Here is a 19,172-nt window from a genome sequence, read left to right on the forward strand (position 1 = left end):
CCAGTTTTTATGGATGAATAATTATTTGTTCTACTATTCTTGAAAGATGCTATACTTAGCAAGCCACATATACATTGATGAAGGTATCTAAATAAGTGGAACCACTTATATGATTATTCGGATCTGGTAAACTCAAGCTTCATTTCATTTTAATCACATTTTTTAAAAAGTATTCCATTTTTCCAATGTATTTCCATACATTACTGTGTAGCTTATGCACTTTGTGTTGTTGCATTTGACTCTGTTTRCTGCAAAGGAGAGAAACAACAGGGATGAGATAGGGATTTCTGCTCCTGCCTGTGTGCAGGGCAGATCCACTCAAATAGAGTGGCCCAGAAACAGCCGGTGGGAGGGAGCAGTAGGAAATGCCTGTGCCTGGGATACGCTCCTCCTGGTGATCCCCCTTCTCCTGGGAGGACCCCTTTTCCTGAGTCTGGAGAATCAAAGATGAGGAAATCCAGTTAATCCACTTGGCTGGAAGGAGGTTCTGCTCATCCCTTTATCCTCTGCAGATGCACAGATTACACAGATTATATGATATAATCTTATGATATAAGGAAGGAAGATGAGGCTTATGGAGCAGAGATACTGAAAACTGACACTCTCAGTAGATGGAAATTAATGCGACAGCTTCTCTCATGAGAGAATTTGCCTCGACGTCCTTAGCCAAAATATTAGTGTGTCCTTGTGATAGCTGAAGCTGCTGCTTGACTTCCAAACTTCTCAGAGATGGCTAAATTTCAATGCTGAAGGAAGTGAATCCAGTTTCTAAAATGCTGTGAGATCATTTGGTTTGAAAGATGGTGTATAAATACAATTTATTAAAATAAATGTACTGTAAATTATGGGACAGCCTTTGATTTACAACTACTTAAGGGTTTTTAAATGTTACATTTCATAGTCACTTTGACAAGTTGGATGCTACAAGACTTAGCAGTCCCAGAGCAACACAAAACCTGAGTGAGAGAAAATTAAAAGCCTTTTTGATTTTTTTTTTTCTTTTTAAGGATACAGTTCACCAAAACTCACAGTTAAAACCAAATGGCTTTTTCATTGGTCAGTCATTTGAGGAAATAAAAGCAATTAAATGGCACATTGATTTTAAATTCCCTTCTTCCACACTTCAAGTGTATCTTCAGCAGGAACTGAAAAATGAAATACTGTTATTTTCTGTCTGCTTCTAGCTATGGCGTAGTACTTCTCAAAGCGCACTTGTACAGTGTTAAGCAAGGCAGAGCCCAGCAAATTAAGTTGCCCTTGTAAATAAATTCGTAAGGGGTGAGATGCCAATTTAGGAAAAATTGTATTTGGTCTAAGCCAGGGACAGGCTGCTCAGGTCACTTAAATGTTGTGTTGGAAAGTTCTTTGGAAGAGGTCTTTTAAATGGTGCTGAGGGCTAGAGTTTAGCTTTCCTCTACCTTAGGAAGCGCAGTATCTATATGAACTCTGTCTGCATTAACCATAAGGCCATGAGAACAGCTACATCAGGTCCAGTCAAAGGCCCCTCTAACCCAGCATCCTGCCTCTGACAGCTCCCGAGGTTAGATACCTAGGGAAGGGTATATGATCCGCCTAACTATGTGGTGATACTTTCTATAAATATTCTCCCAGTCTCCATCAATTCATGGCTCATATTTGAGCAAAAGGTAATTTAATAGTCATTGGTGTTTTTTTTCATGAGTTTGACCATTCACTTTGAATCTGTATAAATATTACTATTGTCAGTATCCTGCAGTAAGTGGATTAGGTAGTTTGTTCATGCACTAAACTTTTTTTTTTAATGAAGTTTTAAATGTGAATTTTCACTTCATGCAAATAAAATTAAACACCTTAAAAAGGTATTAATTGGCTAAGGTTCATTTATAGGCAAAGAAGTAGTTCAAAGTATGATTCCCTTCATTTTGTTTTCTGAAATTGGTTTGACCCTTAAGATGAAACTGGTAAACTGTGTATACTGTGAGGTACATGTATACTTCACAAAGCAGTAACGGTATAGATTGATCAGCACAAACTAACCAACAGGGATACCTGCTTTCAGGAAGGAAATAGCTTTACTGTGAATGAAAAGCATGACTAGTCGTTTTTTTTGGTTGGATTACAGTCAAGGAATACAACAGTAAATTTTGGATGGACAATAACTAAAAAAAAAAAGATCATCAGATTCATTTTAATTAAGTTGATAGTTTTAATCATCAAATTCATTTTCTTTAAAAGTGTTGTTTTTTTTTAACAAACCAACCTAGAAACATTCTGTGCCTTTTGTTCTTTTTGTGATGAACAACCAACTTGATTTAAAAAAAAAAAAGAAAGAAAGCACCCACAAAAAATTAACCTTCCTTAGATATAAGAGAAATATGATTTCCAGATATAAAATTCAAAATCCAGTTCATTTGCTTCTTATGTGGATACACCCCTGAATTCATCCCCCGAAATGCTAGAATCCTGTCATAATTTACAGAGCTGTGATGGAGACATGTATCTGCATTTTCAGCTGCTAAGGTTGCTGTGTTATCAGGCGTGATATCAACTGGACTCTTGGCCTACTTCAGGGTATTCACTTCCATTGTAGGTAGACAGCTCAGATTAAAGAAAAGCTACTGTGTATGAGCTAGCAGTAATCAAATCCTACATATGCCCTTAGTGAAGAAAAATGAGCTTTTAAATTCAAAGTTAGGTAGGAGGAAATGAAAAAGGAACAATAAATCCCCCATCTTCACTGTCAGGAATCTAAGTTTGGAATTGTTAGAAACTTCATAAGGGGGAGGAAAAGCATATTTATCATTGGTAAAAACAATAGTAAATGCATGGAATTATGCCGTACTCTTCATCTAATGACTCTGAGCAGTTTATAATTGCTAATTAATTAAGTCTTGCAGCATTTCTGCAAGGGATGTGCAACTTGAATAATACATTTCTCAAGAGACCTGAATTGTAGTCTCTTTGTGGGACCCAAAGTGTAAGAAGAAAATACTGCCTCCCAGATATTCCAAGTGACCTGAGATGCTCACACATTTTTAAACTCATTCAACTCCTCTCCAGTCAAAACCTCCCACAATGTCTGCCCCCAAAATTGGCAGGAACCAAACACAAACAAGGATGTATGATTATAATGACTGCAAAATAATGGAGAAGGAAAGTGATGTAAACTGGCAGTATGAAATAATCATGGTGTCTGAGGGAAAGGCAGAAAAAACTATCAACATGGCCTCAGTACCAATGATGGTTTCAATAAGGCAATTTCTGATGCCCACTCAATGACTGGATTTTTTTGCTGTCAGATATATCCAAAGCATAAATATGCTTCCCAGGTTCCTCTAATCTTTCAACAAACCTAAATGCTGGTGCTGATTTCTAAAATTCTTTCTTAAAATTTATAGTATTTAAGGTATGAAACATCCAGAAGTTTATAGACAGAGTCTCTGAGCTGCTGTCCAGTAAAAGCAGGCATGTCTTTTACTTATAAATATTACTTATTAAATATTATCTGATTTATCATCAGAATTTGAACTGCAGTGTTAATAGGTATGATGTTAATCAACATTTTTGTAGTACTGATTTATAAAAAGTTGAGCCAACGTCTCAGAGGCTGGCAGAAGAAGAAAACTTGGTAAAGTACTGATACTCTAGCGTAATGTGTACTAAACGAGAGCAAGAAGACAACATACAATTTAAATAGTACATTGGTTAATACGGTATAGATAACAAAAGGAAAAGACAAAGCTAACTAGGAAACTGTGGAAGTGATCCTAGATTCCTCTCAATTTAGAAACATGACACTTCAATAGAATTTTACATCTTATTCAGGTAAGGAGAAGAAAAATATCCTTCTCAGTTTTAACAGCTGGTCCTCACCAGAACTGATTAACCAAAGGGAAGCTTGCAAATTCCGAGGAAGTAGTGGAAAATCCCAGAGCAATTAAAAGTGAAAAACAACAAACAAAGGATGTTAACTGTTTATTAGTTTATTAGTTAACAGTCCACCAGTACATAAGTAGGTCAGCAGCTAGTCAGTCATGTTTCTTCTGTTGAATATATCTCAATTTTGCACTAACCCAGCTATGAACTGTAGATCTCTTGGATTAATCTTGTGATAAACTTGCATAAATCAAATTCAGAGTTGACTTTTTCTTTAATGAATGTGTTAGCTCACAATTTACCATTACGCTTTGTAGAAACACTTGCCTGAAACCGTCTAAATGCTAAATTACTTTCATATAAAGTCATTTGAATAGAATTGCTGTATGTAGTCCAGTCAGACTATTGGATAATCCCAATGTTATCCAAATTTTATTATTCTCAAATCCGGATACGTTCTGTGTATAACTAAAATGATACCAGACTCTGGCAAGTGTTCAGTATGCTCCCCTCTTTTCCCTCCAGTTTTAAACTAAACCCAGGCAAAGAAACCCACACACATACACTTGGAAAAGGTCAAGTTCTGCTCTCACTGATGGCAGTATGCCTGAAAATAGATTTATGCCCAAACAGTTGCTGTCTGTCAGGCTATCTGTCACGACAAAGAATGACAATAATTTCTCCTATCCTCTCTCTCTTTCTGTTGTTATTGTATTACAGAGAACAAGGTTGGAGCAAGGAAAATACCGCTGATGAGTGAAGTTTTGATCTTAAGGACATAAATATGTTCTATTGATCTAAATAAGAAAGTACTTGAACAGTAGTCATACTGAGTATGTTAGCATGGATGATGGTCTATGGCTTGCATAACTCATCTTCTGCATGTATACCCTATAGCTCTTTTACAAAAATAGAAGCAAACAAGTATCATTGTAGCACCAATTTAGCCTTAAGTAGACCCTTTGTAGGCCAGCACATGATGATATGGCTATGACTCAGTTAAATCACCGTCACCACCAATCTGTGTAGTAGACATTTAAGGACTTGCTTTATGCAACTCTGTTAACTGAGTTTGTTGCATAAATGTTTTTGTTGTTTTTATTGTTGGTAATTTTTAACTTTGAATATGATTTATTTATTTACCTCTCCTTAGCTGGTTGTCATCTTGCAGTATTGAGACAGATTTAGGTTATCTTAATGTCTGTGTTCCTCAGAAATTTTTCTTTTAAACTAGTATATGGCCTCAGAGCACCATCCGGACAAAAGCTGTCATGCCTTCTCCTAGAATCTAATATCCATTAAATGAAGTCATAAACTATGACAGTGCAATTTCTGTTAAAAGGAAAATTAAATAAAGTCAAGAAGAAACATGAAATAAAACTTTGTGAATCCTCTTTTATAATACAAGTGAAAGAATGTTGGAGTATTGTCACAAGGAGTGTTACTGTAATAGTATAAGATTTTACCTGTCTCTGACATTTATGCATACAAACCTCACAAAGACTGCCAGCTAGGGAAAAAATTGTTGTGAATGCTTAAAAAAATCAATGGCTATTTTCTTTTAATGTCAACTGAGATAATACATGAAATGCATCTCTAGAAGTTAATCAGAACAGGTAAAAAAAAGTAAAAGAACTTTAAGTTAAAGAATTAGAAATGTAATATTAAACTTGGGACTGTGAGGTCAAACTCAGAGGAAGGAAGGGATGTTCAAATCTGATTCTTGATGGAGGTAAATTAATAAAGCTGCTTAGGCTGCAGTAGAGCTATAACAAAGGAGAGCAATGAGGAATGTAATGACATAGTGACATACCAGGTTTGCTATATGAGCTCTTTCTATGGAAGATTTTTCTATGGAATTTCTTTATTGGTTTGTATTTTTCAAAGTATTAAAAAAACTATATATGGCTGTACTACTATTCTGTTATTGTTGTTTATTTTATTATTTGTATTATGGTAGTACCAGCAAGCTTTAGCTGGACTGGGACACCGTGGGTTTCAGGCACTGTAGAAACTTGAACTGACTCTCTGCGGTGGGTTGTAGGAAAGTGGGTTGTTTATGATATGAACAGAGTGAAAAGTATGGTGTTCTGCAAATCTAATGCAAATTTAATGATGTTTGGTAGTTATTGTTATACTTTCAGCTGAGACCAAGGGAAAAGGGGCAATAAAGGGTAAGCGACTTTGAAAAAAAGAGACCCTGAAGAGGAGAATTGGAATGAGACTATCAACAGAGCAAAGAATATCCAGAGTAAAAAATGGGTCTTGGGAATATAAAATGGATATTGCTGTCCTTATCCAGGCCTTGCTACTGCTATCCAGCCTCTACTCACTTCTCCCCTCGCTTCTCTCTGCAAGGGCCAGCAGCTCCACAAGGAAAGGTGAGCCAGGCACGGAGCATCGTAATAAGGCAGCAGGAGCAGTGGCCTTGCCAACGAGGAACCGGGATGCAGAGCAACAAGTCCAGGCCAGTGAGAGTGGTCAGAGTCAGATACTACCTGGTCACCACGCAGCAAGTCAGAAGAGGCAGGTCTGAGGCCAAGCCAGGAAGCTGAGCTGGCAGGTCCTGATCCAGACTCGCCGAGGTAGGAGACACTGGGCACAGGCATAGCTGCTGCACAGCTGCAAGGTAGTGCAGGTCARTGGTAAAGACTCAGCCTGCAAGCAGTTCTCAAGGGAAAAGAAGAGTAGGCCTTYGCTTCCGGCTTTCTTCACAGTAGGTCTTATCAGCAACAGAGCTGACCTTGGACTCAGCCAGCTAAAACCTTTAGCTTGTCCAACTAAACTCCTAGAAGACGGATGCACTGTGGACCCTGACATACTGACAGCTTCTAGAAAATTTTCTGGACCTGTGACCTCTCTTCTGCACTCTTTTTGAGGTAAGCTTTCTGGAAAAGCGGGTCACACCATTGGAATGGGGGTTCTTGGATTTTATTTCTGGTTCACAGAGAACAGTATAGCCGGTAGTACCAGGGTTGCAAATACAGATTCCTGATGACTATCTGTTTATAATTAAGGCTTGGTACTTACCTCCTGTTGATTCATCTATAGGTTTCAAAGCGTGTTGCAGACAGGATGCAAGAGTAGCTCAGTTTGCAGGCAGCAGGGGCAAGCAGGACAGCTGCCTGGATGCCACTGTGCCACTATGCACTGACCCAAAATGTGCACACATGAATGTATGGTACTTGTCTGTGTCCTGGGGTCATAGCATGGGGCTTTGCTCAGTAATGAGGGTTATGAAATGCTTTTAAAAAGGCCTTTTGAAAGACTTGACTTGGAAAAAGTAAGAGAGAAGTCTCCCAGTCATGGAGTCTTTGTTTCCAAGTCTAAATGGGATGTTGGTGCAGAAAGCTCAGGGGAAAAGGATGAATCCTGTGTGCTTTGGGTATCATGTGTTAAATGAACAAAGCTGGCTGGAGCCTTGAGATGTTGCATGTGCAGCCTGGCATGAATTTAGGTGTTTCCAGTAAATCCACATTGCTGTTCAGTTCTCCTCTGTACACACCAGTGAGAATATTCTTTTGATTTTGTTTTCACTGTACCTACATGGGCTTCCATAGGGACTTCTACAGGCCCTGACTGACCCCAGGACTTCCTATTTTTCAGTCTTCGGGCTTTCTACCTGATGACTTAAAATGCTGGAAAGTTAAGATGGATGTAGCTCCAATATTAACATGGCTTGGTGCTGCACACACACTGTGTGCAAGACAGGGAAGAACTGAAGTTCACCCAACATCTTGGCAAGATTCAGGCTCTATGGAGAAAAAAGACAGATTCCTGAAATTGCCAAAATGGCATTTTCTCACTTAGCTCCTGGAAAACCATAACAGTTTTTGTTCAAACTTTGCTGGAGCTGTGAATGACAGATAAAGACAAAATTTGAAAAACTAAGATTAAGAGGGTGTACTGTGATAAAGTTACAAGCAAATGAAAGATAATAATGAAAAGTGTTGGCCCTTTAATATATCTGTTGCTACCAGCTCAGAAATACTCTATAAAAATGGAGAAACATATAAAGCTACTCAGCTGTGATCTCCATGTAGGCTTCTTACAAATTCTCTGAGCTCTAATGGAGACAATGTAGAATTGCATTAGTTTCCAGTGTGTCACATATCTGATGTCACAAAAATATTATCTTTACTCCGCAAAATGTACTTTGCTTTTGAAAATCAGTTTGTTGAGCCAGATGACCTGCTGCTGACAGAACTAGATGGAAAATGATTTGATGTTCACAGTATCTAGTTCTTTTTCAAAAATACATGGGAGCTCACTTACTTCTAATACTAAATCAGATCCAAATATTTCCCATTCACAATAACAATTGAACTAAAGAACGGAAAACATAAAGCTTCAGCTTTTGCAGTTTTCATAATTTGATGTAAAACCCTGTATCGCTTTCTTTGCTAAAATAGAGAATTCTGAAATGATGTGCATTACAACATCATGGATTTGACAACAAGCCATGAAACCTTTCATTGACTTAAACAAAGGCAGGTTATTTGGTATGGGTGTTCTTTAAGCACAGTATTACTTGCTTAAAATTGCACAGAGCCTGAAAACAATTTCATAGAAACATAAAGAAGGAAAGAATGTTTAATTATAATTATGAAACTATGCCTCAGAGGAGGATCAGTCCTCCAAGTAAGTTGCAAATATAAAAAAGAAAATATAGGGAAGGTATGTCTGTTGATTTTATATTTTACTTGAGGTTGYGTATTCAGTCTTAGACAATACTGTTTCTTTAAAGTGTATCTGGTAGTAGGAGGTCATAGTTTTCGTGGTTTCCTTTATAACCCTATACTTGTGGTAAAGCTTGCCATAGTTGATAAGGAGGAACATTAATAGTGCCTCATCACCTAGAAATAAATTTAGCCATGTTGTATGGAGTAGCATATTTCATATGGGAGAAATAGTAATCTATTTTTAGTTCAGCTATACTGCTAAAAAATGCACCTTTCCTCCCATGGCAAGAACTGATTGTACTTTCACACCTCAATGGACTGTTAGTAAAACATTTCAAGCAGAAAATCTGGTAAGATTCAGCCAAGTGTATTAAAGACTTGAAAGTCACACACTGAAAATTGCAAATGTTTTATATCAGTTAGTTAAGTCCAGTTCCTCCCTGATTAGTACAAATATTTCAGCTCTTCCTTCTCCTTCTTTGGTCAAATCCCTCATGTGCAGTATAAATCACTTTTTTATTTATATCTCATCTTGTTTATCATATTAAAAAAAAACATTCAAATTCTACTTATTTAGCAAGTTAAGTTTCCAATAGCATTCTCAAGATTATATGCTGCTCCCGCTAAGTTTTCAAAAATAATATAATATCTGATGTGGGTTTCATGTAGAAGTTTTTCCACTATTAGGAATAATATTCTGCCCACAGAATAAATTAGGCAGTTAGTCTTACCATAGGAAGTAAAAGCAGTAACATGTCCACAAGTTTTCATCAGCCTCTTTTTCAATTGCTTGTAATGTGCATAGTAACTATTTGAAATGAAAATTTGTCATAACTGCATCAAGCTGATTTTTTTTAGTTGTTTCATTGAAGGCAGTTCAGCCATCTTGACATGTAAGTTTAGAGGAATACAGTTTTGTCAGTCAGGATTTCTTCAGCTCTTTCTTTGGAGAAGAGAACCAACTGCATACTTTGAAAGAGGTGCTTTTGAAGCTGGTACAAGCATAATCCTAGAGGCAAAGTGGCAGGATAATAGGAAAATCAAGTCAAGTTTGGTCAAGTTGCACTTCTAGGAAAATCATCCATTTAGACAAGTTCAGTGCTTGGCTAAGTGTTCTTGCTAAAATATTTAAATATCCTAAGTTTTCTTTGTGCCTACCCACAAGTCAGCCAATCCGAATGACTGTGCCTATGCTAAAAATTAAAACAGTGCCAGAGTACATGCCTGAGCACTGACATGCAAGCAGCTGTGTGCCCCTGACAACTCAAACTTTCCCAAGCAATTCCTGGGAATGGTTCAGAATTTAACGCAGGTCAGAGATCAGTGATAGATATGTAGAGGAGTTGGAGCTACTCTGACTACAACTATTCTGTAGCTGTAGACTGCACCAAGGTCTCCCTGAAGCCTTCTCTTCTCCAGGCTGAATAAACCCAGCTTCCCCAGCCTCCCCTCACGTGTCCTGTGCTCCAGCCCCCTACTTCTCTCACAGGCCCTTTGTTGGTCTCTCTCTCTAGGAAGTCACTGCCTGGAGTACACTAACTTAGGAACCGAAAATGGACACAGTCCAGATGGCACAGCCTCACAAGTGCCAAGCAGAGAAGAGGAATGACTTCCTTCAAGTTGCTTGCTACACTGTAAAGCCACACAGTGTGTGATTATTCTCCATCATTGCAAGGGCACACTGTTAACTCATGTTCAGCTGCTTCTCTACAAGAACCCAAAGGTCCTTTTTGGCAGAGCTGCTCCCCAGGCAGTCTGTTCCCAGCCCATCTGCTGCATGAGGTTGCTCCATCCCAGGTGCAGGACCCTGCTCTTGTCTTTGTTAAACTTCATGAGGTTTCTGTTAGCCCGTTTATCCAGGCTGTGGAGGTCCCTTTGAATAGCAGCCCTGCCCTGCAAGGTATTCACCACTGCCCAATTTGCTGTCACCCACAAGCCTGCTGAGGGTCGTTAGTAATGACATTGACCATTACTGGTCCTTGTGTTGACCCATGAGGGACACTACTAGTAAACACTCACCAGCTGGACTTTGCACTACTGATCACAGCTCTTGGTGCCTGGCAGTCCAGCCAGCATTCAACCCACTTGTAGTCCATTTCCCCAGTCCATGTCTCATCCATTTCTCTTGCTAAAGTCAAGGTAAACAGCATCCATTGCTTTTCCTTTTTCCACCAATTCAGTCTCACAAGTGCCAATCAGAGTGTTAGTCATTTTCCTTGATTTGCTGGCTACATTCTTGCCAGCACAGTCTAGTATGTGGTTGGCCTTCTTCCCTGTAAAGGAGCACTTCTGACTCCTGTTAAACTTGCCATCCAACAGGACCCCCAGGTCTTGTTCTGCAAAGGTGCCTTCTAGCCAGCCAGGCCCCCGCTGGTATTTTGTTGCTTGGACCCATATCAGGAACCATTGCTCTGGTGCAGCTTAGAATAGATACCCTTTTTGAGCTACTTATCTGTTTTGGATGTTTGGCCAAAGGGATACCGTCTTGTGATCCGTGCCCTGGGACTTCAATTTAGGTCTCCCAAACCACTTCAGAATTGGCCTCATTTGACCCAGAACTGTGGGAGGAAGTGAGGATGGTGGAGAGAACTGTACTCTTGGGAATCTCTGTTCATTATCATCACTTGATCATCTAGCCCCATGGCAGAAGCCAGACCAGAGCAAAACTCTGGTGAGTGTCCATTCACCAGAAGTGCCATGGTTGGCTACTGGGTGACAGTGGGCGGGATATCCAGTGAGAGTAGGCTTGAGAGAACTGTGGATGAGTCTGCCTTCCTCTTATATGACAGTCTCCTATTGACCACACATAAGATAAAATGTAGCCACAGAGGAGTAGCTCTGCATAGCAACCAGCTATGTCACATCTCAAGGCGCCAGCCTAAGAGCATCTCTGGAACAGTTGAGGTAAACATAGTCAAATGCACAAGTCCACCAAATGTGAATGATCCTTGCAGACATCTATACATGGCTATGCCTGAAAATCTACACTGATCCTTCCCTCCCCAGTCAAAGGACATACCTTCTGCTTTCAGAATGATTCCACTCCAAAAAACCCTGGCCTTTCCACATAATACCAGAAGCAAGAAGCACAGCTGGCAGAACCAAATTTTACTTGATTTGCAGGACATAATCCATATGAAGAAATTGCTGTAGAAAACTACCCACTTCTTCCATTTGTACGCTTACAATAGTCCCCAGGCCAAACTCTTTGCAGCTGAGAGGTCTACCTCCAAAAAAGCATCTTCCTCATTTACCTGATGCATGCATTCCCCCACCCCCAGTTTCTCTATTGTTTGGCTTCTGTCTCAGTTCACCGTAGCTCTGTTGGAGTTTTGTGGAGTCCACATTTGCACGTTAAGCAGAAGGTCTGTACCTCATACGGCATTTAGAGGCACCTCTCTTGTTCTCAGGTTGGGTAGGTTCAGGGTCCAGAAAAGGAGAATAGGAGATGTGAATTTGAGTGTGGGCTCTTCCATTAACCACCATCTGGACTCCCCTCAGTACCCTCACTTTCTAGTGAATCATGGTGTTTGTGGCCTTTTAAAGAAGAAGATCAGCCCTCTTAGTGGCCTGAAAAGATACCTGGCATGCATAGCCAAAGTGGGAATAGCAGGAATTCAGAAATGCCCTAAGGTGTGTTGGCAGCAGCTGTGAGCAGGGTGCTGAGGCTCAATAGATAGGTTGATGTGTCATGAATGGGACAGACAAGAAAGGAATACATACGCTAGAGATGTATAGTAGATGTCAAGGTCTATGACAACTAATCTGGAGTTACTACAAGGCCACTTGATCCAGAGAGTAATGAGTTTACCAGCCTAGATGTGAATTGTCAGCTGTGCTAGACCAACTAACCTCAAGAACAAAGAATAGTTCTGGACATGGTTGTTTACTAGTGTAAATGTAGCAGATGTGTTCCCATCCTCAGTAGCTTTTTTGTATGAAAACACTGGTTCAGGGCATATAACAGCAAAAACCACTTTCTTGATTTCACCTATGGCAATTGYACTTGGTTGAAAGTCTTGAGGAGAACCTGTTAGTCTCAACTTGTTTTCAGGAACCATCCTTCACCTTCTGCACTTTATGGTCCTCCTACTAAGCAAGACCTCATATAGCTACCTTATAAACAAAATAAAAGCATTATTTATATGTTTGAAAAGAGGTTGGAAATTAATAAGGAAAGTAAGAAATTAGTAGGTTGTACAAAATTATCATTTCCAACTTAGAGAATCAAGGTCTCACATAGCCTCAGTGCCTTTTGGGATGAATGGGCCACAGCGAGGGTGTTTCTGGACCACATAGCTCATACTGTCCAGAAAGGTAATATATCCCCTTCCCCGTGTTTTTCTGCTCTTTAACCAGTAGTTTGTATACCATTAGGAAAGTGTGGCATGTCCCCTCAACTGGCTAGTACTGGTAATACTGAATACTTGATAATACTACACTTACTACGTATTTGAATATGATCTGTGCTGTAAGCATCAGGGGTTTGTACTCCCACCTGTTGATAAGAATTCGGGAGTTAGGAACACAGGACAAAAGAGATTTCTGAGTTCAGTGAATGCAGTATCCTGCTGTTTCTGGCAACTGTATTTCCCTGATATACTGTTGATATCCATTAAAAGGGTCAATCTCTTTTTGAATCTTGTTGGATTTACTCATTTCCTACGGCAATAAGTTCCACAGCTTACAGTTAATGAATGGAAAACTGACTCCTAGAATCAATTTTTACTCCACAGCTTTGTTATATCATTGTATGCTGTTTTTTTGGGTTTTGTTTCCTTTTTGTATTTGCATTGTGAGACAGGGAGAAGGAGATTTTCTAATCTGTTCTCTCCATGCTTTGTTTTTCATTTAATGTATTTTTATAATACCCCTTTCTTCTGTTTCTGAAGTGATTAGTCCTAATTTCTCAGTCTCTTTTCACATGCAAACACTTCCAGTCCACTGATCATACTTTTCAACCTCCTTAGAACTACTCTAAGTTCTGCAATGTCCCTTTTGAGATAGGTGATCAGAACTGCATATTCCAAATGAGGTCATATCATTAATTATGGAGAGGCCTTATATGCCAGTGTTAATTACCCTATTAGTCTTCATGTAACCTAACTTCTTGTTAGCCTCCCAGCTGCAGCTGCATATCAAGCAATCTATAGTGATTTCTAGGTCTGCTGTAGGAGTTGCTTCCATAAATTTAGAAGCCTCTGAGATGCCAGAGAAGCTTGAACTTTCCCTTCCAATGTGAAGTATAAAATTTATTATGTTGATGAGTAAACTACTCGAATTAGAGTTCTCCAAAGTTTCTCCCAACCCCTCTGACCTTTCCTAACTTAAATGACTTAGTAGTATTGTCTGCAAATTTTAATAAGGAGGTTCACTACTATCCTACAGTTCTTTCCAGGCTATTGATATACATTAAATAATAAAAGTTTGAGTGTGAAAAAGTATCTGCTGTGATTTGGTGGGGGGGGGGGGCATTTAATTTTACTCTTTGGCCTTCTCTTTAAGACAGTGTTGTTCTCATCTAATGATTATTTTGTTTATTGTGTAGACTCTTATTCAGGACATTATCAAAGGCTTTATAGAAGTTTTATTAAATTATGTTAACCAGTTCTCCTTCATCCATCCCTTTACAGGTATGTTCAAAGAACTCAAAAAAGATTAATGAAACACGATTTTACTTTGCAGAAACTATGCTGGTTATACTCCATCACATGATTTTCCAGATGCTTTGTTATTCTTTGGTAAGTGTCATTTCAACTAATTTGCTAGATACAGAGGTAGGTCTTAACTCTCTAAAAAATTGTAGGAGCTTTTTAAAGGGTAAAATTCTTACTATGAACTGGGTCAGTTTTAAGAAGCAGAATCATTTCTAATCTAAGAATTCTACTGAAAATAGCTCTGCCAATATAACAAAATTTAGGTTTTCCTACAGAGTAGCATTGTGATGATATATCTTTATTTCACAATACAATAAGACTAATTAGCTCAGAGAGAGTACAGTGACAGTAAGGCTATTCTGCTTCTAGTACTTTAGCTAACTCAGGTCTCATTCTCTCTGGCACTGCTCAGAATAGTCATACCCTGAGATCTCCATTGCTTCCAACGCTGTTATTTTTTTTTCTGAAGGGGAAAATATGGACAGACAATTCATTTTCTTGAAAATTGTAGGTACCTTTTCCTAATGTAAGAATGCCTTGCTGTTGGATCATACCAAAGGTCCATCTAGCCCAATAGCTATGAACATGGTCAATAGAAGATATCTAAGAGAAAGTAAAAAAAAAGGACAAGCATACAGTGATACTGCTCCAAAATACTCTGCAGCCTTCAACAATTTGTACTTAGGGATTTCTTTAGCTAGATGCCATAATTATGTATTTGATGACACTTGCTGGATTGCTTTCTATGAGTATTGTTCAACCAATCTATATAACTTTTAGCATCCACATCATCCTTACTAGCTGGAGATTCAGTGAGTAGCAATCTCTACTTGCTTTACTAAGGATTCAGATGCATGGAGAATATGATGTTTCCAAGCATCAGCTCAGCTGAGGTAACTATCAATAGCTGACCCTATACACACTGCTAGACTGCCCCTATCATGAAATATTCTGCCTTTAATACGGATGAAGGGTGTCTATTGTCAACAACTCCTATAGCTCCATTGATATATCGTATCTTCTTACACTGCTCAGTCTTGACTTTGTTCCTGACACCTATATGGCTAGCTTAAACCACTGTAAGGGTATCTATTTTGTGTTTGAACCATTTCACTTATGTTTTAAATGGTTTAGTGAAAGAAGTATGGCTTTTTTTCTAGCACAGGAAAGGCTTTAGGATTTACAATGGAATTCTTCCCTGTAAGAGGGGTTGCATCTGCTGCTGTTAATGACTGTTTTGCACTTGGCATCAGAGCAAAATCAGTCCATTAGGCAACAAGGTTTCTGCAAAATAAATAATATTATAAGATTCCGTGATTTCACCATCATTAGAGTCAATATATGTGCAGAGGTGCTTAAACTCTTTTTAGCATCAGTGTGCCTGTATTTCTCCTGCCTGGTATAATTCCAGAGGTGATTAATCTACAATACAGGCTGCCCCAGGTAATGATTTTAGCTAAGAAGGCAGAGGTGTCTATCACATTTACACATATACCCTTGTACCAATGGGGAAGAATGAAAGAGCTCACAGTTCAATGTTATACTATAATAACCTCCTGTATATTTTTACTGCAAAGAAATTTTCCAATTTTTCAATTCACGTTGCCCTCAATTAGTATGTGAAACTTTCACTGGCACTTTTGGGTGTGTCAAGAATATCATCTTTGAGGTATCAATAAGCACTTTTCAGTTGTGCAATGAGGACTTTGCTTGGCATCAAATTTCTGTTAATGTTCTTTCTTGCCTTTACCTCTTAAGTAGACAATCATATAATATACTTCCAGATTTTCTGAAACTGTCTGAAGTCAGTGGATTTCTGCTTGATTGAGGACTAGAACATCAGAAAAAGGTATGATGTAAAAGAAGTCATATTTTAAGTTAATGTTTCTAAAAATTGTCCTGATTTTTGATGAAGAAAGTAACAAACAAAAGCAAACATTTAGTTTAAAATATATAATCTCACACTAAATATTGGTAGTTTATTCATAAAATAGAGAAAAGGGTTTTAATTGATCTAGGCTCAGGTTACTTCAGGAAAATGTTTTACTTTTGATGGTAAAAGAATGCATGTTTTTGAGGTGACCATATTAAGTTCTGTTCCCATGTTTCTACAGAAATTCAGATTTTTTTCCAAGAATTAACACATTACTGGAAAGACATGTTAAGGTTCTTTATCCTTTAATTATCAGGCAGTTCTTCATTTACTGACAGTTTTCTGTTACACTCAGTCCAGCATATATATAGAAATCAGTGGAGCTGTATTATGACAGATTTTGTTGTACAATGGAGGATTAGAGCATTGACTACAACCCTGCTGAAGTGTAGTGACAATCCTACTGACATATCAAAAAGAGGGTCCCCATCTCATTAAGTAAAAAAGCTAGTTTTTCCATTATGTCATCCCCTCCAAATACTGCAGTTGCCCTAGTAGTACACCCTCCATGAGTGAACCAGATGTCCTCCCTTCTCATCTGAAGATCCTTCTTACATATTTGTCTAGCCCAGAGGCTAAAACTTTCTTCTGACATGTGCTAGAGGTGTGCTGCAGACCTGAAGGCAAATCATTTCGCTTCYGTTTTCCCTCCAGTTTGAAATCTACAAATTGGCAAAGCTGCTACTTAAGACATCTTTCCTTGTAAATTGCCGTGAGATATCTAAGTGTAAAGATTCACAGAAAAATTAAATAGTAATTATCATTGTGGACAGCTCAAGTTGAAGAGAACTCTACTTCACGGCACCAGTTAAAGAAAGCAAACATGGTAAGATGGATAATGAGCAGGATATAGAGCACACAAGTATCATATTGGAAATCAATGGAACATTCTCTGCAGATTCGATCCCCAAATGGATGAAGGAATAGAGAGTGTTCAGAAACAAACAGTGAGAATTATTAGGTGTATGGCATATGGAAAACTGTCTGATAAAGAGAGATTTTGAGATCAAGATTGAGCAATTTGAGAAGATGATTCATATAACCTACAGGTTACCTGTTTAAATATATAAAGATATAGGTAGATATATATATACACATATACTCACACACACAACTTGTAATTCCATGCAGTAGGAGAGGTAGGTGTGTGCCAGTTAGATGAAAAGAACTTTTTCTACGAATTTCCACTTACCCAATAAACTCTTTGTCTTTGTTTCTTCCTGTCATTTTATATGTGGTATCTGGGGGAGGAGGTCATTAGAGGCTGCAGGTTTGCTAAGAATTTATTTTCAAGTTCCAGTACCTATAAAGAGATGTGAATTGTCTGAGGTGCATATTAACCATGTGAAAATATGATTGCTTTTTGAACTCATTGTCACAAGATAAATGAGGTCAGAAGCTTAACAGGATACTAAATAAAGTCATCACTGATGTTATTTTCATTCTAAATGGATGCTTAAATGGATAAAAGAATATATGTTTCAGAATCACATTCAGAATTTTATTCCTTTAAATTTGAAGATGAGCTCATACATTTCAGAGAAATATTCGCAAAGGTAGAAATAATTTTTTCACCAAAGCAGATTTCTCTGTAACTGGTTACTGAAGAATTTCAGAATCTTCCCCTAAAATAGCAGACTATCAGAGGTTTGTCATTGGATTGTGAACATGCCTTCTCTGCTCTGTTGCAGTCATTCCTGCATTAGCACAACCATCATTGCTAAAAGTTTTGCATGTATTTTACCATTTCTCTTAATTTTAACTGCAAAAAATCAGTTTAAAAATATAACTGTAAATTTTACATAACATGAAAAATTTCCCATAGCCATCCACCAACATCTTGTCTCAGTAAAAGATACAGAGTGGTTTAGCAGAACAATACAATGAATTTTTTTTTTCAGTGTACTCAAAAGCAAATTTTAGAAATCCTTTTCCTGTTTTGTTTTAGCTTTTGTCATGTATAAGAATTTGTCTGGCCCAAATTCATCTCTGCAGCCTCTCCTATTAATCCCACCTTCTCCTACTGACCCGTGAAACATATATATTAATATAAAACAAATGCCTTGTTTGCAGTGCAGAAAGACAAGGACGTATCCTGGGGCATTTCTCGTATATTAATTATAGCTCTGTTTGATTTCCAGGAATAAATCCTGCCAGTGGAAAGCAACACTGTTGAAAGAATTTCTATTGAAAATACTTCTTATTAAGTAATTCAGATGGATTCCTTTCTGGCAGAAAATAGAATAGTGGATGAAGAGAAGGGATTTAGACATAATAGTCATGAAGAAGAAAGAAGGAAATAAGCAAACCAAACGCTTGAGGTATCTTGAGTCACATCACAGGAGATGGACAGATATAAAACATGTATATATAATCATACGTACACACACACACACTTCCACTTGTTTTATTCTGTGGGTATTATTTACTATCTTGTAAAAAAATCCTCTGCAAAGATAATACAATATACTAACCTATCTTCTGGTCTAGAAGTGTGTCCTATGGCTTGGTTATATACTAAAAATTTTCCAGAGTAGCCTCCCATTTTTATTTCTGTCTCAGATTTTCAGTGTGCTGTTTGTATTTGATTTCAGAAAAAACTGAATATTCTTATCTGCAGGACAGGAAACTGAAAGCTGCAGAATCTCAGAGGCAGACGGGAAGCACACTTTTATGAGGGATCACACACAGGCTGATAAGAGAAGAGCCTCTTGCCCCACTATATCAGTGTATTTGAAGGCATGCAAGAACCATTGGTTTATCACTTGGTACCCAGGAGTTATGGATGATGTGGCATAGTTAGACATAAGAAAGATTCAGATCCACAACTTTCAAAAGCTGTTAGTAAAATGTTGAATAAATTAATCTTTCTGAATCTAATCACCAGGTCAACTAGGAAATTTTGTCCCTTGTAAAGTGTTGTACATTACAACAACCACTAAGATATTCCCCTGCTTTGATACTACACTCTCTCTTCAAACAGTTAGTAGTCCCCCTGTTTGTGAGGTGATTTGTACAATTTGCAGTTTCCAGTACTAAAACCAT

The sequence above is a fragment of the Apteryx rowi genome, unplaced genomic scaffold, assembly GCF_003343035.1.
Source record: "Apteryx rowi isolate R43461 unplaced genomic scaffold, aptRow1 scaffold_337, whole genome shotgun sequence".
Taxonomy (NCBI): Eukaryota; Metazoa; Chordata; class Aves; order Apterygiformes; family Apterygidae; genus Apteryx; species Apteryx rowi.